Source organism: Trachypithecus francoisi, unplaced genomic scaffold (assembly GCF_009764315.1).
Source record: "Trachypithecus francoisi isolate TF-2019V2 unplaced genomic scaffold, Tfra_2.0 Lachesis_group10, whole genome shotgun sequence".
NCBI classification, from domain to species: domain Eukaryota; kingdom Metazoa; phylum Chordata; class Mammalia; order Primates; family Cercopithecidae; genus Trachypithecus; species Trachypithecus francoisi.
The window spans coordinates 81,004,387-81,026,085 of NW_022681455.1; positions in this window are offsets into that span (position 1 = coordinate 81,004,387).

A 21,699-nucleotide genomic window follows, 5' to 3' on the forward strand; every position below is an offset into this window, starting at 1 on the left:
TGTGATAATGAGGCCACCAAGCCCGTGGTGTCATTGGAGACCAAGTGTAGAACAAAGATGAGGCACTCCTCCCCTCCCAGCCAAGGAGGTATCAGTGAAGGCCAGTGAGGGGCTGGCCCCCCGCTTCTGCCCAGCAGTAACAAGGATCCCCTCCCCTCTTGAGTGTCAACAGAGTTCACATGGGGAACCTAGCCTTCTACCCCACCTGGAAATAGTGAAGTGGTACCCTCCCATCCCCTACTGGAATAGGATCAGAGGAAGCCAGCCAAAACAGAAGATTCAAATAAGATACAGAGTCTCATAACATAATAAAAAATGTCCAGGTTTCAATCGAAAATACCTAGTATACCAAAACTTAGGAAGATCTCAACTTGAATGTACAAAAGATAATCAGTAGATGCCAACACTGAAATGACAGAGATATTACAATTATCTACTAAGGAGCCCTGGCAAAAAAACTAAAAGTCACTGAAAGATTTCAAGGCAGCCATCATAAAAACACATCCCCATCCCCAAGCAATTATACACTTGAAACAAATGAATAAATAGAAGTCCTCCAGAAAGAAAACAGTGTGGAGATTCCTTAAAGAACTCAAAGTAGAACTACCATTTGATCCAGCAATTCCACTACTGGGTATCTATCCAGAGGAAAAGAAGTCATTATATGAAAAAGATACTTGTACACACATGTTTATAGTAGCACAATTTGCAATTGCAAAAATGTAGAACCAAACCAAATGCCCATCAACCAACAAGTGGATAAAGAAACTGTGGTGTATATATATGATGGAATACTACTCAGCCATAAAAAGGAATGAACTAATGGCATTTGCAGGAACCTGGATGGGATTGGAGACTATTATGCTAAGTGAAGTAACTCAGGAATGGCAAACCAAACATCGTATGTTCTTGCTCGTAAGTGGAAGCTAAGCTATAAAGGTGCAAAGGCATAAGAATGACACAGTGGACTTTGGGGACTCGGGGGGAAAGGGTGGAAAGGAGATGAGGGATAAAAGACTACAAATTAGGTGCAGTGTATACTATTCAGGTGATGGCTGCACCATCTCACAAATCACCAATAAAGAACTTACTCATGTAACCAAATATCACCTGTTCCCCAAAAACCTCCGGAAATAAACATTTTTTAAAAAATGAAGTTCTCCACAAAGAAACGGAGTATTCGCAAAGATGCAGAAAATATCAAAGACAACCCACTGCAAACGTTCAAACTGAAACATGCAATACATGAAATTAAAGAACTCAGTGGATGGACTCAACCACATAAAGGAGAGGACAGAGGAAAGGGTCAGTAAACTTGAAGAGAGAATAGTATAAACTACCTCATCTGAGCATCAAACTGACTTCTAAAAACTGGAGCAAAACTTCAGGGACCTCTGGGACTATAGCAAAAAATCTAACATTAAAGTCACAGAAGAAAAGAAGAAAGAGGATGGGGCTGGAAAGTCACCCAAAGATATCAGGGCAGAAAACTTCCCAAATTTGGCAAAAGACATAAACTTACAGAGTCAACAAGCTCAGCAAACTGCAAAGAGAATAGAACCAAAGAAATCCACACCAAGACACATCACAGTCCACTTCTGAAAATGAAAGGAAAAGAAAAAAAACTTTTTTTTTTTTTTTTTTGAGATAGTGTCTTGCTCTGTCACCCAGGCTGGAGTGCAATGGCGCAATCTCAGCTCACTGCAACCTCCGCCTCCCAGGTTCAGGCGATTTTTCTGCCTCAGCCTCTCTAATAGCTGGGATTACAGACACACACCACCACGCCCAGCTAAATTTTGTATTTTTAGTAAAGATGGGGTTTCACCATGTTGGCCAGGCTGGTCTTGAACTCTTGAACTCAAGTGATCTACCTGCCTCCACCTCCCAAAGTGTTGGAAGTACAGGCATGAGCCACTGTGCCCGGCCCTTTTTTTCTTTCTTTCCTTCTTTCTTTGAGACGGTCAAGAAAAATATATGGAAAGTAGTGAGAGAAACAAGCCTTTGCCCATGGAGAAAAACAATTCAGATGACCTTGGATTTCTCATCAGAAGCTATGAAACCCAGAAAGAAGTAGCCACAACATTTTTCTGGTGCTGTAAGAAAAGAATTGTCAATGCAAAATTCTATAGCAAAAATTCTACAGCAGAAATTATCCTTCAAGGGTGAAGGAAAATCAAGACATTAGCAGGTGAAGGAATACTGAAATAATTTGCCATGAGCAGACCTACTTTGAAAGAATGGCTAAAGGAAGTTCCCTAAACAGAAAGAAACTCATAAAAGGAGGAAATCTGAAACAATGGGAAGAAAAAACAAAACAGAGAATAAAAATATGGGTAAGTTCACAATGTTTTTCTTCTCCTCTTGAGTTTTCTAAATTATGAGTGATGGCCAATTTAAAAATTATAATGCTATCTTGTGTGTTTCTAATTGTACATAGAAGAAATGTTTATGCAATTGTATTATAAAGTGCATGGCTGAAGGGACAAAAAGGGAGGAAAGGTTTCTGCATTTCACTTGAACTGGTGAAATGTTTACACCAGTAGATTGCTATAAATTAGGTATATATAATGTAATATCCACACCTATCTCTTAAAAAGCCATACAAAGAGATATACCCAAAAACACTGTAGATAATTAAAATGGAAATCTAAAAATTGTTCAGGTAACCCATAGGAAGGCAGGAAAAAGAAAACAGATAAATGATTTGTTTTTTTTCTAAAGACCACCAGAGCGGGCACAAAAGAACCAGCGAGTAGGCAAGGGTAGGAGCAAAACTGCAAATTTATTTTTGGTCACCTAGCTTCAGGGGAAGAAGGTGGGTAGGGAGAGGTCTGTCGGCCTCCGGCAAAGGAGGCCAGGAGAGTCCCCCGGTGGGGCTCTCGGGCGGGGTTCCTGATACAGTCCCGACATCCCGACAGGAGTGGGGCTGGGAAGTCTGCGCGTGGCGTCCGTCCAGAGAGGCTTTTCTAGGAGTGGGAGGGCAATAGGCGGGGCACGGGCGTGTCGCAGGTGCAACCAGGTAAATCTTGGTCTCTTCGGATTGACGTCACCTGGCGCATGCCCGGTTGGTCTGCACCTTCCCTGGTCCCCTGCTACATTTTCGCGCGCGCAGGAAAAGTTGGTGAAGAAGAACCCGGAAGTGCACCATCTTGCCTCCGTTTGTCCAAACAGTCCAACCTTTTATTGATAATAGTGATAAGGGGCGCCGTGGTCTGTCTGGCTACTTCCTGCTGTTAAGGGGCGTCGTTAAGGTCGGGGCCCATGGTTGGCATTTGGACGTACGGAATCTTGGCATGGAGAAATTTGATCAAAATGGGGACAAGGGGGGGCGGAGCAAGATGGCCGAATAGGAACAGCTCCAGTCTCCAACTCCCAGCGCGAGTAACACAGAAGACCGGTGATTTCTGCATTTTCAACTGAGGTACTGGGGTCATCTCACTAGGGAGTGCCGGACATCGGTGCTGGTCAGCTGCTGCAGCCTGACCAGCGTGAGCTGAAGCAGGGCGAGGCATCGCCTCACCTGGAAGCGCAAGGGGGAAGGAAATCCGTTTTCCTAGCCAGGGGAACTGAGACACATAACACCTGGAAAATCGCGTAACTCCCACCCCAATACTGCGCTTTAAGGAAACAGGCACACCAGGAGAATATATCCCACACCTGGCCGGGAGGGTCCCACGCCCACGGAGCCTCCCTCACTGCTAACACAGCAATCTGCGGCGATCTATCCGCAAGGTAGCAGCGAGGCTGGGGGAGGGGCGCCCACCATTGCTGAGGCTTAAGTAGGTAAACAAAGCCGCTGGGAAGCTCGAACTGGGTGGAGCTCACAGCAGCTCAAGGAAACCTGCCTGTCTCTGTAGACTCCACCTCTGGGGACAGCCCACAGCTGAGGTCCAATAGGGAAAGCAGCGGGGGCGGTGCAGAGGCGAACGACTCTGTCTGACAGCTTTGGGGAGAGCCGTGGATCTCCCAACGCGGAGGTTGAGATCCGAGAACGGACAGACTGCCTGCTCAGGTGGGTCCCTGACCCCTGAGTAGCCTAGCTGGGAGACATCCCCCACTAGGGGCAGTCTGACACCCCACACCTCACAGGGTGGAGTCATCCCTGAGAGGAAACTTCCAAAGGAAGAATCAGACAGGTACACTCGCTGCTCAGCAATATTCTATCTTTGGCAACCTCTGCTGCTGATACCCAGGCAAACAGGTCTGGAGTGGACCTCAAGCAATCTCCAACAGACCAACAGACAGTCCTTCTGACTGTCAGACGGAAAACTATCAAACAGGAAGACACCTATACCAAAACGCCATCAGTACGTCACCATCATCAAAGACCAGAGACAGATAAAACCACAAAGATGGGGAAAAAGCAGGGCAGAAAAGCTGGAAATTCAAAAATAAAAGCGCATCTCCCCCTGCAAAGGAGCACAGCCCATCGCCAGCAACGGATCAAAGCTGGTCAGAGAATGACTTTCACGAGATGAGAGAAGAAGGCTTCAGTCCATCAAACTTCTCAGAGCTAAAGGAGGAATTACGTACCCAGCGCAAAGAAACTAAAAATCTTGAAAAAAAAGTGGAAGAATTGACAGCTAGACTAATTAATGCAGAGAAGATCATAAACGAAATGACAGAGATGAAAACCATGACACGAGAAATACGTGACAAATGCACAAGCTTCAGTAACCGACTCGATCAACTGGAAGAAGAGTATCAGCGATTGAGGATCAAATGAATGAAATGAAGCGAGAAGAGAAAACCAAAAGAAAAAAGAAGAAAAGAAATGAACAAAGCCTGCAAGAAGTATGGGATTATGTAAAAAGACCAAATCTACGTCTGATTGGGGTGCCTGAAAGTGAGGGGGAAAATGGAACCAAGTTGGAAAACACTCTTCAGGATATCATCCAGGAGAACTTCCCCAACCTAGTAGGGCAGGCCAACATTCAAATTCAGGAAATACAGAGAACGCCACAAAGATACTCCTCCAGAAGAGCAACTCCAAGACACATAATTGCCAGATTCACCAAAGTTGAAATGAAGGAAAAAATCTTAAGGGCAGCCAGAGAGAAAGGTCGGGTTACCCACAAAGGGAAGCCCATCAGACTAACAGCAGATCTCTCGGCAGAAACTCTACAAGCCAGAAGAGAGTGGGGGCCAATATTCAACGTTCTGAAAGAAAAGAATTTTCAACCCAGAATTTCATATCCAGCCAAACTAAGTTTCATCAGTGAAGGAGAAATAAAATCCTTTACAGATAAGCAAATGCTTAGAGATTTTGTCACCACCAGGCCTGCCTTACAAGAGACCCTGAAGGAAGCCCTAAACATGGAAAGGAACAACCGGTACCAGCCATTGCAAAAACATGCAAAATGTAAAGACCATCGAGGCTAGGAAGAAACTGCATCAACTAATGAGCAAAATAACCAGTTAATATCATAATGACAGGATCAAGTTCACACATAACAATATTAACCTTAAATGTAATGGACTAAATGCTCCAATTAAAAGACACAGACTGGCAAACTGGATAAGAGTCAAGACCCATCAGTCTGCTGTATTCAGGAGACCCATCTCACATGCAGAGACATACATAGGCTCAAAATAAAGGGATGGAGAAAGATCTACCAAGCAAATGGAGAACAAAAAAAAGCAGGGGTTGCAATCCTAGTCTCTGATAAAACAGACTTTAAACCATCAAAGATCAAAAGAGACAAAGAAGGCCATTACATAATGGTAAAGGGATCAATTCAACAGGAAGAGCTAACTCTCCTAAATATATATGCACCCAATACAGGAGCACCCAGATTCATAAAGCAAGTCCTTAGAGACCTACAAAGAGACTTAGACTCCCATACAATAATAATGGGAGATTTCAACACTCCACTGTCAACATTAGACAGATCAACGAGACAGAAAGTTAACAAGGATATCCAGGAATTGAACTCATCTCTGCACCAAGCGGACCTAATAGACATCTATAGAACTCTCCACCCCAAATCAACAGAATATACATTCTTCTCAGCACCACATCGCACTTATTCCAAAATTGACCACATAATTGGAAGTAAAGCACTCCTCAGCAAATGTACAAGAACAGAAATTATAACAAACTGTCTCTCAGACCACAGTGCAATCAAACTAGAACTCAGGACTAAGAAACTCAATCAAAACCGCTCAACTACATGGAAACTGAATAACCTGCTCCTGAATGACTACTGGGTACATAACGAAATGAAAGCAGAAATAAAGATGTTCTTTGAAACCAATGAGAACAAAGATACAACATACCAGAATCTCTGGGACACATTTAAAGCAGTGTGTAGAGGGAAATTTATAGCACTAAATGCCCACAAGAGAAAGCAGGAAAGATCTAAAATTGACACTTTAACATCACAATTAAAAGAACTAGAGAGGCAAGAGCAAACACATTCAAAAGCTAGCAGAAGGCAAGAAATAACTAAGATCAGAGCAGAACTGAAGGAGATAGAGTCACAAAAACCCTCCAAAAAATCAATGAATCCAGGAGTTGGTTTTTTGAAAAGATCAACAAAATTGACAGACCGCTAGCAAGACTAATAAGAAGAAAAGAGAGAGGAATCAAATAGACGCAATAAAAAATGATAAAGGGGATATCACCACCGACCCCACAGAAATACAAACAACCATCAGAGAATACTATAAATGCCTCTACGCAAATCGACTAGAAAATCTAGAAGAAATGGATAATTTCCTGGACACTTACACTCTCCCAAGACTGAACCAGGAAGAAGTTGAATCCCTGAATAGACCAATAACAGGCTCTGAAATTGAGGCAACAATTAATAGCCTACCCACGAAAAAAAGTCCAGGACCAGATGGATTCACAGCTGAATTCTACCAGAGGTACAAGGAGGAGCTGGTACCATTCCTTCTGAAACTATTCCAATCAATAGAAAAAGAGGGAATCCTCCCTAACTCATTTTATGAGGCCAACATCATCCTGATACCAAAGCCTGGCAGAGACACAACAAAAAAGAGAATTTTAGACCAATATCCCTGATGAACATCGATGCAAAAATTCTCAATAAAATACTGGCAAACCGGATTCAGCAGCACATCAAAAAGCTTATCCACCATGATCAAGTGGGCTTCATCCCTGGGATGCAAGGCTGGTTCAACATTCGCAAATCAATAAACGTAATCCAGCATATAAACAGAACCAAAGACAAGAACCACATGATTATCTCAATAGATGCAGAAAAGGCTTTTGACAAAATTCAACAGCCCTTTATGCTAAAAACGCTCAATAAATTCGGTATTGATGGAACGTACCTCAAAATAATAAGAGCTATTTACGACAAACCCACAGCTAATATCATACTGAATGGGCAAAAACTGGAAAAATTCCCTTTGAAAACTGGCACAAGACAGGGATGCCCTCTCTCACCACTCCTATTCAACATAGTGTTGGAAGTTCTGGCTAGGGCAATCAGGCAAGAGAAAGAAATCAAGGGTATCCAGTTAGGAAAAGAAGAAGTCAAATTGTCCCTGTTTGCAGATGACATGATTGTATATTTAGAAAACCCATCGTCTCAGCCCAAAATCTCCTTAAGCTGATAAGCAACTTCAGCAAAGTCTCAGGATACAAAATTAATGTGCAAAAATCACAAGCATTCTTATACACCAGTAACAGACAAGCAGAGAGCCAATCAGGAATGAACTTCCATTCACAATTGCTTCAAAGAGAATAAAATACCTAGGAATCCAGCTTACAAGGGATGTAAAGGACCTCTTCAAGGAGAACTACAAACCACTGCTCAGTGAAATCAAAGAGGACACAAACAAATGGAAGAACATACCATGCTCATGGATAGGAAGAATCAATATCGTGAAAATGGCCATACTGCCCAAGGTTATTTATAGATTCAATGCCATCCCCATCAAGCTACCAATGAGTTTCTTCACAGAATTGGAAAAAACTGCTTTAAAGTTCATATGGAACCAAAAAAGAGCCCGCATTGCCAAGACAATCCTAGGTCAAAAGGACAAAGCTGGAGGCGTCACGCTACCTGACTTCAAACTATACTACAAGGCTACAGTAACCAAAACAGCATGGTACTGGTACCACAACAGAGAATAGACCAGTGGAACAGAACAGAGTCCTCAGAAATAATACCACACATCTACAGCCATCTGATCTTTGACAAACCTGACAAAAACAAGAAATGGGGAAAGGATTCCCTATTTAATAAATGGTGCTGGGAAAATTGGCTAGCCACAAGTAGAAAGCTGAAACTGGATCCTTTCCTTACCCCTTATACGAAAATTAATTCAAGATGGATTAGAGACTTAAATGTTAGACCTAATACCATAAAAACCCTAGAAGAAAATCTAGGTAGTACCATTCAGGACATAGGCATGGGCAAGGACTTCATGTCTAAAACACCAAAAGCAACGGCAGCAAAAGCCAAAATTGACAAATGGGATCTAATTAAACTAAAGAGCTTTTGCACAGCAAAAGAAACTACCATCAGAGTGAACAGGCAACCTACAGAATGGGAGAAAATTTTTGCAACCTACTCATCTGACAAAGGGCTAATATCCAGAATCTACAAAGAACTCAAACAAATATACAAGAAAAAAACAAACAACCCCATCAAAAAGTGGGGAAAGGATATGAACAGACATTTCTCAAAAGAAGACATCCATACAGCCAACAGACACATGAAAAAATGCTCATCATCACTCGCCATCAGAGAAATGCAAATCAAAACCACAATGAGATACCATCTCACACCAGTTAGAATGGCAATCATTAAGAAGTCAGGAAACAATAGATGTGGAGAGGATGTGGAGAAATAGGAACACTTTTACACTGTTGGTGGGATTGTAAACTAGTTCAACCATTATGGAAAACAGTATGGCGATTCCTCAAGGATCTAGAACTAGATGTACCATATGACCCAGCCATCCCACTACTGGGTATATACCCAAAGGATTATAATTACTCTACTACAAAGACACATGCACACGTATGTTTATTGCGGCACTATTCACAATAGCAAAGACTTGGAATCAACCCAAATGTCCATCTGTGACAGACTGGATTAAGAAAATGTGGCACATATACACCATGGAATACTATGCAGCCATCAAAAAGGATGAGTTTGCGTCCTTTGTAGGGACATGGATGCAGCTGCAAACCATCATTCTTAGCAAACTATCACAAGAAGAGAAAACCAACACCGCATGTTCTCACTCATAGGTGGGAACTGAGCAATGAGATCACTTGGACTCGGGAAGGGGAACATCACACACTGGGGCCTATCATGGGGAGGGGGAGGAGGAGGGATTGCATTGGGGAGTTATAATGATATAAACGTTATGCACATGTACCCTAGAACTTAAAGTATAATAAAAAATAAAAAATAAAAAATAAAAAAAAAAAATGGGGACAAAACATAAAATAAGGCACAGTATTAGTATAGGAATGAGGAATGGAAGCATTTGTTGGAATATGGGCAAAACCCAGAAGGATAGTCCTGGCAAGGCTGAGGAGTATGAGATAGTTAAGAAAATTTAGTGAGTTTGAGGCGAGTGGGGGAAAGCCAAACTGATTTCCACTGATTGCTTTTGGTAGGGGCCCTTTTTAGTTGGGAATGAGGAACGAGTACACAAAGTAGTTGTTGGCCAGGCAGCAATTAAGGAGTGGAGTTTTTGTGGAGTGGATGGCTTTCCGCTTACTCCTACTACAGAGCTATTGGATGGAAGGCTAGGTCCAGAGAAGGACGGCAAAACAGAATAGGTAGCCTCGCTTTTGATTAAAAAATTAATTGTCTTACCCGCTACCAGGAGAGTTACCCGCGGCTCGGCGAGGGTGATGGGGGTCCCCGAGTCTCGGCACCTTCAGTTGTTGTCGTCCAGATGTAGGAGCTGGAAGGAGCTCCCAGGATCCTGGGAAAGGGAGTCACGTGGAGACGCAGCACCTGTTCTCAGGGTGGGGCAATCAGACTTCCAGTGTCCTCCCTGCTGGCAAGCAGGGCAGGGGGTTGCTGGTGGACGAGGGTTAGGACATTCATTGGCCCAATGTCCTGATGCCTTGCACTTATAGCAAGGCTGCGTTGGGGCTCGGGGATATTGTGGACACCTGTTGGCATAGTGTCCTGCCTTGCCGCACTTATAGCAGGCTCTTGTGGAGTGTGTGCTCTCTGGCCTGGGGTTACGACTGGGCTGTAAAGCCACTGCTAGGAGCTGTAACTTCTGTTTGAGGCGAGCCTGCCGTCTCCTCTCTGGAGTTATAGACCTTAAAGGCTAATTTAACTAGGTCTTGTATTGGTGTCTGAGGACCATCCTCTACCTTTTGAAGTTTTTTACGAATGTCAGGAGCTGATTGAGAAATGAAATAAGACGCCAAAATGGTGGCCCCTGTGGGGGAGGCCAGATCTAACTGGGTATATATATGGGTTAGAACCTCAGTCAGTTTAGGGTAGAGGTTAGGATAACCTGGAGGTCATGCCAAGTTAAGTCATAGGCCTGACAAAGGTATCTAAATTCCTTTATGTATATGGTAGGTGACTTGTTTTTCTAAGACCACCAGAGCGGGCGCAAAGGAACCAGCGACTAGGCAAGGGTAGGAGCAAAACTGCAAGTTTATTTTGGTCACCTAGCTTCAGGGGAAGAAGGTGGGTAAGGAGAGGTCTGTTGGCCTCCGGCAACTGAGGCCCACAGAGTTCTCCATGCTGCCCTCGGACGGAGTTCCGGCAGTCCCGACCGCAGTGGGGAAGCTGGGAAGTCCGCGCGTGGAACTGGTCCGGAGCGGCTTTTCTGAGAGTGGGAGGGCGATAGGCGGGGCACGGGCGTGTCCGGGGGCGTTCCGCAGGTGCGACCAGGTAAATCTTGGTCTCTTCAGATTGACGTCACCTGGCGCATGCCCAGTTGGTCTGCACCTTCCCGGGCGTCGGCTGCATTTTCGCGCGCGCGGGAAAAGTTGGGGGGGGATGAAGAACCCGGAAGTGCGCCATCTTGCCTCCGTTCGTCCAAACAGTAGGATTAGCTGAGAAATCACCTAAACGCTTCTCAATTTTGGAAAGATCGGCCAGTGAAAAAGGGACATGTACTCTGACTACCCCCTCCGCCCCAGCTACCTCTCGCAAAGGTGCTAACACTGTAGGAGGGTGTGGGCAGGAGTGAGGGTGTCAGCAGGGCACTTAGAGCGGGTGTGTGCAGAGATAGTGGACCCTAGGTGGCCGGCTGAGGACGTGGAAGGGGGCACGGGTGCGAGCGGGCTACTAGTCCATGAGGAGCAAGGAGGAGGAGGAGTCTGGGCAGGAAGGGAGGGGGTGGAGAGAGCGGGGAGAGAAGGAGGAGTATAGGGCAGGTCGGGACGAGAGCGTAAGGCCCAAAAGCCTTGTATGTAATTAGTTTAAGACCACTTGCACAGCTGCTGGCAGAAATTGCTGAGGTCGATCACGCCACAGTGGAAAGGAAAATTAACCGCTTTCTCCTAAGGTCTTGTTCAAGCTGTAAGGTTTTTAAATTGGCTAGGAGGCACCCTAAGGGGGTGCTCTTTGGAAATTTGGACTAGGGGTTTCCCATTTGTTTCCTCTTTACTTACACAATGGACACAATGGAAATGGAAGTGGATCTCTGCCTGGCTTCAAAGCGTCCTTTGGAACCAGCAGCGACAGACTGGAGGCTCATGGAGCCAAAGTGGAGATTACCTTCAGGCAGACGTCTCCGCCCTGAACGGGTCTCCCGAGCCACATGGTGGCTCCTCAAAAGTGGGCCTCGGACCTGCGCAGGATTTTTGGCCGAGGGAGGTAAAGAGGAGACAAGGGCACTTACCCCAGAGAGGCCGTGAGAGTGAGGGAAGCGGGTCTCAGGTCCTAGTCCATCTGTGGCGTGGGAGCAGGAGGAGGTTCCTCAACCCTTAGAGGCCTGAGGAGGGGTCTCCTCCCGGGTCTTCGGCACCAACTGATTTGTTCTTTTTCTAAAGACCACCAGAGCGGGCACAAAAGAACCAGTGAGTAGGCAAGGGTAGGAGCAAAACTGCAAATTTATTTTTGGTCACCTAGCTTCAGGGGAAGAAGGTGGGTAGGGAGAGGTCTGTCGGCCTCCGGCAAAGGAGGCCAGGAGAGTCCCCCGGTGGGGCTCTCGGGCGGGGTTCCTGATACAGTCCCGACATCCCGACAGGAGTGGGGCTGGGAAGTCTGCACGAGGCGTCCGTCCAGAGCGGCTTTTCTAGGAGTGGGAAGGCAATAGGCGGGACACGGGTGTGTCGGGGGGTGTTCTGCAGGTGCGACCAGGTAAATCTTGGTCTCTTCGGATTGACGTCACCTGGCGCATGCCCGGTTGGTCTGCACCGTCCCTGGTCACCCGCTACATTTTCGCACGTGCGGGAAAAGTTGGTGAAGAAGAACCCGGAAGTGCACCATCTTGCCTCCGTTCGTCCAAACAATAAATGAAAAGCAGAGAGGACAAACGTGAAAAATAAAATGGCACACTTAAGCCCTAACATACAAATAGTTAAATTAAATATAAGTAGTCTAAATATGTCAATTAAAAGACAGAGACTGGCATAGAAACCCAACTATTTGCTCTCTACAGGAAACCCTCATCAAATATAACAATGCAGTTAAGTTAAAAGTACAAGAATTGATAAATATGAATCCTGCAAATATTAACCAAAAAAGCAATATATCTTATATATTAATATTAGATAAGGTATACTTCAGAGCAAAAGTAATTACCAGAGACAGAAAAGAACACCACATAAATATTAAAGGGTCAATTTGCCAAGAAGACATAGCAATCCTAGATGTGTATAAAGCAAACAACAGAGCTATAAAATATATGGAGCAAAAACTGCTAGAACTGAAAGGAGAAAGACAAATACACCATCCTAGTTGGAGATATTAGCACCTTCTCTCAACAATTAATAAAACAACTAGTCACAAAAATCAGCAAAGATTTAGAAGAACTCAACAGTACCACGTATTGAGAAATCCACCAATAGGATTTAATTGACATTTATAGAACACTCTGTCCAACATCAGCAGAATATACATGCAAGTGTCCACAAAATATATACCTGACTAGACTATATCTTATGCCATAAAACAAACTTCAATAAGTTTAAACTAATTTAAATCATAGAAAGTGTGTTCTCTGATGACAGTGAAATCAAAGTAAAATTAAGTAACAGAAAGAAAACAGTAAAATCTCCAAATATTTGGAAACTAAATAACACACTTCTAAAAAATCATAGGTCAAAGAGGAAGTGTCAAGGGAAATTTTAAAACGCATTGAACTGAACAAAAATGAAAATACAATATAATAAAATCAGTGCACGCAGTTAAGCAATGTTGAAAGGGATCATTTTAGCACTAAATCCTTACATGAGAAAATTTTCAAGTAATAATCCAAGCTATTATCTCAAAAACCTAGGGAAAAAAGAGTAAAATAAAACTGAAGAAAGCAGAAGAAAAATGCAAATAGAAATCAATAAAATTGAAAGAAAAACAATAGAGAAAATCAATTAAACAAAAGCTAGTATTTTGAAAAGATCAATAAAATTAACAAACTTCTAGGAAGACTGAGAAAAACAAGAAAAGACACAAGCCAGGCACGGTGGCTCATGCTCATAATCCCAGCACTTTGGGAGGCCAAGGTGGGCAGATCATCTGAAGTCAGGAGTTCAAGATCAGCTTGGCTAACATGGTGAAACCCTGTTTAAAAAAAAAAGTTAGCTGGGTATGGTGGCACACACCTGTAATCCCAGCTACTCGGGAGGCTGAGGCAGGAGAATCACTTGAACCCGGGAGGCAGAGGTTGCAGTGAACCGAGACTGAACCATTGCACTCCAGCCTGGGCAACAAGAGCAAAACTCCATCTCAAAAAAAAAAAAAAAAAAAAGACACAAATTGTCAACATCAAAGATGAAGCAAAGATGTCACTGCAGACATCGCAGACATCAAAAGGATAATAATAAAAGAATACTATGAACAACTCTACATACACAAATTTAACCAATTTCTTAAAAAGTGTGGACTATCACACCTCAAACAATGTGAAATAGGTAATTTGAATAACCCTTTAACTAATAATAAAATTGAATTTGTAATTTAAAACCTTCCAAAAAAGAAGTTTCCAGGCCCAGATGGTTTCACTGAAGAATTCTATCAAAAGTTTAAAGAAAATACATTTGAAATTACAATGAAATCTATATAATCTCTTCCAGAAAATAGAAGAGAAGGACACTTCCCAATTCATTTTATTAAACTAATATTTCACTTTTATCAATATCAGACAAATACAGTATCATAAAAAGAAAACTACAGATCAATAACCCTCATAGATATGAGGCAAAAGTCTTCTTTAATAAAATATTAGCAAATAGAATTTAGCAATGTATTTTTAAAAATACACTTTGACCTAGTAGTGTATTCCAGGTATGCAAGTCTGACTCAGCATTGGCAAATCAATCAGTGAAATCCACCATATTAACAGATTAACAATGAAAAAAATCACATGGTCATATCAATTGATAAAGAAAAAGTATCTGGCAAAATCCAACATTCATTCATATTAGAAAAATAACAAAACTCTCATAGAACTAGAAGTAGAGAGGAACTTCCTCAACTTGATAAAGAACATGTACAATAAACCTACAACTGCCATTATACATAATGGTGAAAGACCAAATACTGTCTCCCTAAGACTGGGAAAAAGTCAAGGATGTCTGCTCTCACCACTCTTATTCAACATTGTACTGAAATGTATGGCAAGCGCAATTAAGCAAAAAAAGGAAATAAAAGATATATAGATCAGAAAGAAAGAAATAAAACAGTCTCTATTTGCAGATGACATGATTTTGTTTACATATAGAAAATCCAAAGGAATCTCCAAAAAAAGGAAACTCCTAGAATAAGTAAGTTCAGCAAGTTTGCAGGATACAAGATAAATATACAAAAATCTTTTGCATTTCTGCATGCTAGTAATGAACACATGGACATTGAAATTAAAAATACGATACCATTTACAATTGCCTTCCCTTCAAAAAATGAAATACTTAGGGATAATCTAACAAAACACATATAGGACTTTTATACTGAAATCTACAAATCCCCTACCTCACTCTAGTCCTGGTTCTTGCATGAACTACCAGAGGCTCTGTTTAAGATCTCGTGATTTGGGCAAATTGACTGTTAGACAGATGAGTGATTTTTGGCAAATCGCTTTTGATAATTTGGTTGTGGATGAGTTGATCTTAACTCCCAGTTGCTCAGAAGTAGGAGGGAAGAGGCTGGGTGTAAGTTAGAACTGAATATGACCCAGGCCTCAAAAACTATTTTACGGAATCTGGCCACTCTCCTCAGGGCAGTGGGCATGCATCATTTTGCTAGGGCTGCCATAACCAAGTACCACAGGCTGGGAAGCTTCAGCAATAGACATTTATTTTCTCACAGTTCTGGGGGCTAGAAGTCCAAGATCAAGGTGCCGGCAGGGTTGGTTTCTCCTGAGGCCTCTCTCCCTGGCTTGTAGATGGCTGCCTTCTCCCTGTGCCCTCAATGGTGTTCTCTCTGCTCATGTCTGTCCTAAATCTCTTCTTCTTACAAGGACACAAGTCATAGTGGATGAGGGCCCACGTCCAATGGCCTCATTTAACTTTAATAACCTCCATAAAGGTCTTTCCTCCAAATACAGTCACAATCCAAGGTACTGGACATTAGGACTTCAACATATGAACTAGAGGCACGGGGTAGAGGTGGTTCATGTTTGTGTTGTTTGTTGTCCTCTGGCTTTGCTATGGAAACTGGTGGAAGGTAAGACAGGAGGCAGGGAGACCCACTAGGAGGCTGTCACTATCTCCCAGATAGGAAGGTAGGGTTCCACACTGACGCAGAGGCATTGCAGGTAGAGAAAAACCTACAAATTCAGGGGTGTCCTAGCTAGGGCTCCCCTAAAAGCAGACCACAGACAAGGACTTGGATGCACATAGCTCACTTTGGAGGTGATCTCAGGAAGCACAAGTGAAGACGCAGGGAAAGAGTGACAAGGAAGGGAGATGAACCAATGAAGGGTGTGCTATGGAGAATGTTACTCCTTGGGGTCCCTGGAGCTCAGTCGCCCTGAGGAGCATTTAAGCAACTAAACAGAACTGCCCACTGAAGGACAGGGAGCCTGAGGAATTTACCACCAACTCCCATCTCCATTGGCTGAAGGGAGCCCTCAGGGGTGTGAGACCCTACACATATCTGGGTTGCATGCTCACACAGCTGAATGACCTTGGAGATTTAAAAGCAGCACTGTCTAATAGAACTTTCTGTGATGATAGAAATGTTTTGTGTCGTTCGATACGATTGCCACTAGCCACATGTTGCTACTTAGCACTTGGAATGTGGCCAATGCCACTGGGGAACTCAATTTTTCATTTATATCTCACTTTCATTTGTTCTGATTTATATAATCATATGTGGTAGTGGTCACCATGTTGCCTAGCACAGCTTTAGAGAAAGAAAGCAAAGCAGAGACCTTGGTGTGCATTTATGACATAGAGTGCTAGCAGGGACAGGGAAGTGTCCACCATAGCCATGCTAAATCTGGAGGGCCGAGGGGCTGGGAAGTGGGAGACTGGCACAAAGAGAGGGAGAATCAACATGACCTGGTGTTTCACTGGGTATAGGGGTGAGAGTCTCCAGGTAAGGTGTCTTAGTCTGTTTTGTGCTGCTATAACAAAAGTACCTGGGACTGGGCAATTTGTAAAGGACAGAAAGTTATTGTCTCACTGTTCTGGAGGTTGGAAAGTCAAAGACCACAGCACCAGCAGGTTTGGTATCTGGGGAGGGCTGCTCTCTGCTTCCAAGATGGCACCTTGACACTGCATCCTCCAGAGGAGAGGAATGCTGTGTCCTTGAATGGCAGAAAGTGAAAAGTAAAAGACTCCCTCCACCATATAAGGGCACCTAATCCCATTCAAGAGGGCTCCACCCTCAGGACTCGATCGCCTCCAAAAGGTCCACTTCTTAATACGGTTACACTGGTGATTTAACATGAGTTTCAACATGAGTTTTGGAGGAGAACAAACATTCAAACCATACCATGGGGTGTGCTAGGGATGAGATGGCCAAGGGTTATGCAGGTGATGTCTCCAGGGCTGAGCTAGCCAGCTCCAGGGAGCACACTTTGGGCCCTGATGCCTGCTGTGAGAGAGGGTGCAGAGAAGCAATAAATGAACCCCCAACTGATCTTCCTGCAAGACTGAGCCACCCTTCCAAATGGCGGAACAGCCGACTGTGTAGGAAGAGAGCTTAAGGGCAGAAATATTAGGATATTTGAGGTCTCTCCTTGATATTTCACAGTGCTTTAAAACTGAACGTAATTAAAAGTAGCATTCTTTTAGAAAAATAAAACAAGGTCCCCACCTAAAGAAAGCAATTCAGATAGACACATGTTGACGACAGACTTGGCAGCACCCTCGCAGTGCCTACATGCTGACACATTATAATTTTTTCAACAGTTAGACATATTCTGTTGTTATTCAATCTGACTCCTTTGAAACTGTTGCCAATAGCCTAATTAAACAGTTAGCTAAATACATTAATGGTACATTGCTGTGTATTTGGCTCAAATGAAGTTTACAGGAAATGTATTTCCCAGACCACAAGGGTTCCAAACGTGGAAATTGCTGTGGCTTGGCTCTCCTTGGCCATGGCCATTGGCCCTAGGCCAGCCTTCCCTAAGAAAGAACCTCCAACTAAACTGAGATCCGGAGCCTGAGCAAGGAGTTGGGGCATCTCCTCAGTTTTTCCAAGAGAAATGATCGATGTTAGTGTCTGCTAAGGCTGCCCTAACAAAATACTACAGATTGGGTAGTTTAAACGGCAAAAATTTATTTTCTGTTATTTATTTATTTGTTTGTTTTGAGACACGGTCTCACTCTGTCGCCCAGGCTGGAGTGCAGTGGTATGATCTCGGCTCGCTGCCACCTCCTCCTCCCAGGTTCAAGCGACTGTCCTGCCTCAGCTTCCTGAGTAGCTGGGATTACAGGCATCTGCCACCATGGCCAGCTAATTTTTGTATTTTTACTAGAGACGGGATTTCAGCATGTGGCCCAGGCTGGTCTTGAACTCCTGACTTCAACTGGTCCACCTGCCTCGGCCTCCCAAAGTGCTGGGATTATGGCATGAACTACTGTGCCCAGCCAACAAAAATTTATTTTCTTACAGTTGTGGAAATTGGAAGTCCAAGCCCAAGGTGCCAGAACATTAGGTTTCTGGTGAGGGCTCTCTCCCTGGCTTGCAGATGGCCACCGTCTTGCTATGTCCTTGCATGGCCTTTCCTCTGTGTGTGTGAGGAAAGAGACAGCGCTCTTTGGTGTCTCCTCCTCTTCTTACAAGAACACCAGTCCTATCAGATTAAGAACCCACCCTTACAAACTCATTTAACTTTAATTATCTCCTTAAACACCCTATCTCCAAAGACAGTCACATGGAGAGTTAGGACTTCAACATATGAACTGGGGGAGGAGGAAGACAATTCAGTTCATAACACGATGGTTGAAGACAAATGATTTAGAGAAGCCACTGATTAGAACAATCAAATGACCAAAAGGTACCTTGGTCACCTCTGCTGAGAAAGATGCATCCCTGCAGGACTGGATAGTATGTTGGTCAGAAGCATCTCATGCTCATACAACTAATGCTTACTGAGCACCTAGTCTATGCCAGACTTTGAGCCAGGTGCTGCAGCTACAGTGGTGAACAAGAGATGCTTCCTGCTCTTGAAGTCTGGCACGTCTGGAAGAAAGTGCAGGATAACGTGAGGACATATCAGAGCATCCCCGATCCTGACTTGGAGAGCCCTAGAAGGCTTCTCCAAGGAGGCAACATTTAAGCTGATTATGAATTTGCCAGGTGAAGGAAGTAGGAATGGGAGCGGAGGAGTGTTCCAGGCAGTGAGGATAAAAATCTATGCAAAGACCTGGAATTAATGGAGTGTGGCCCAGAAAGTTCAATGTGTCTGGGAAAAGCCCGCTGCAACACCAGCTCCCACCCCCATAGAGCAGCTGCTATGCATTACTAAGATTTTCACTGCCCAAAGCATTGGGCTTTATTTTCTAAAATTCTCTGTGGCCCTGGGAGGCTAAGACAACTTGGCGAACATTGTCCTCTCATATCAGGGAAGCAGAGGGACTCTCACCAGGCAAAACCTTGCTAGTCTGAACCTGAAGATGTGGCTTCTTTTATGTATGTATGTATTTTATTCTATTTTATTTTTTTAGAGACAAGGTCTCTGTTGCTTGGACTGGAGTGCAGTAGCGTAATTATAGCTCACTGCAGTCCCAGACTCCTGGGCTCAAGCCTCTTACGTAGCTGGGACTACGGGCACTCACCACCATACTAGGATAATTTTTTTTTTGTAGAGATGGGAGGTCTTGCTATGTTGCCCAGGGTGGTCTCAAACTCCTGGCTTCAAGTGACATCCTGCCTTGGCCTCCCAAAGCACTGGGATCACAGGCATGAGCCACACACCCCACCAGGGAGCGGGCTTCTTGAACCCCATGGTGACTCCCAAATTACCTGCCGCGAGACACCAAGTATGGCCGGGTGATTGGTTTTTACAAAGCCAGTTAAGAGGCAGCACTTTTGACCTAACCACACCTTCAGGCAGCATCCCAGATCGCCAAGACACAGCCCCAAGTCGGGAAGTCCCTGCAGGGTAGTGAACAAAGACTGGGCACTAGAGCAAGAAAGACTAAGACCAGTCTCAGTTCTGTCTCTCTGGCAGTGGGCCCTTGGAGCAGTTGTTGCCTCCCTAAGCCTGCTTTCCCTCTACAAAATGGGAACTCATTCCACAGATATGTATGGACTGCCTACTGTGTGCTGGGCCAGGTGCAGGTCAGCAGGTGGTAAACTCAATACATGTGGCCATTGCCCTTGGATCACTTTCAGTCTAGCAAGAAAAACAGACAACACTCAGAGAGAAAATAATAAAATGTGACCTGAACAATACAGGAAGTGCAGCTGGGCACGGTGGCTCACGCCTTTACTCCCAGCACTTTGGGAAGCCGAGGTGGGTGCATCATTTGAGGCCAGGAGCCTGGCCAACATGGTGAAACCCCATCTCTACTAAAAATAGTGGTGACACGTGCCTATAATCTCAGCTACTCGGGAGGCTGAGGCGTGAGAATTGCCTGAACCCAGGAGGCAGACGTTGCAGTGAGCCAAGATTGCACCGCTGAACTCCAGCCTGAGCGATAGAGTGAGACAGTCTCAATAAATAAATAAATAAGGAAGTGCACAGAGTGACAGGATGGCAAGAACTGGGGGGCTCTTGTACAAAGGGTGTTGGGAAGGCTTCTTTGAGGAGGTGACATTTGAGCCAAGACCAGAAGAAATTCCAAAAAATCCAAAAAAAAAATAATGCTAAATCCCAGGGTGTTTGTGAAAACTGAATGAAATAATGTCCATAAGCACCAAGCAAGTGCCTGGCACATGGGCAGAACTAAAAAAATATTTGCTTTAAAGACTTGGAACCAACCCAAATGCCCATCAATGATAGACTGAATAAAGGAAATGTGGCACATATACACCATGGAATACTATGCAGCCATAAAAAAGAATGAGTTCGTGTCCTTTGCAGGGACATGGATGAAGCAGGAAACCATCATTCTCAGCAAACTAACACAGGAACAGAAAACCAAACACCACATGTTCTCACTCATAAGTGGGAGCTGAACAATGAGAACACATGGACACAGGGAGGGGAACATCATGCATCAGGGCCTTTCAGCTGGTGCAGGGCAAGGGAAGGAAAAGCATTAGGACAAATATCTAATGCGTGTGGAGCTTAAAACCTAGATGATGGGTTGATGGGTGCAGCAAACCACCATGGCACATGTATACCTAGTAACAAACCTGCACATTCTGCACATGTATCCCAGAATTTAAAGTAAAATAAAATTTTTTAAAAAATGCTTGCTTTATCATCATCCACTAAAACCTAAGTTCCTTTAGGGTAAGGAGCAGTATGTGTTGTTTGCCAAAATTATGCCTAACATGTGGGAAAAAAAGGATTTACTAAATAATTTACTTATAAAAGCAATGGTAATAATAGTAGTAATCAAAGTAATACTTGTTGGTAGTATTAGTCATTGGAGTAACAATATTAGCAGCAGTGGTCATAGGAGTAGGAGTATCAGAAACTCCCATTACTAGAGAGCCTCTCGATAGGCTAGGGGTGCCACGTTGCAATGGAGAGAGTGTGGGATTTGGAATCAAATAGAGTCACTCTTGAATCCTGGCCCAGCCACCTACATTGGTCTGCAAAACAATGGAAACTCATTTTCCTCAGCCTCAGTTTCCCTATCTATATGACAGGGACAGTGACATGTATCTCACAGGGCTGCTGTGAGGATTGGGGAGGCGTCCGTATGGCCACTCAGACAGAGTGAGACCACAGTCCATGGTGGTTATTGAGATGACAAGTGTGCCACTTGAGCTAACTGAGCTCCAAGCACCTGACACTTAGCCACATTCTTTTGGGAGAGGCTAAGGGGGCCATATGCACACATGTGGCCAGGGCTTGCAGCCTCCACAGGCTTCTGCTTACCAGGCAGCCAGTACTTCCCTGGGTTAATGTAGCCCAGTTCACTCCTCACTCTCAGACATCTCTGGTCCAGGAAATAGTCTCTCTAGCAAAGGACTGAATTGAATTAAACTAGTCAAA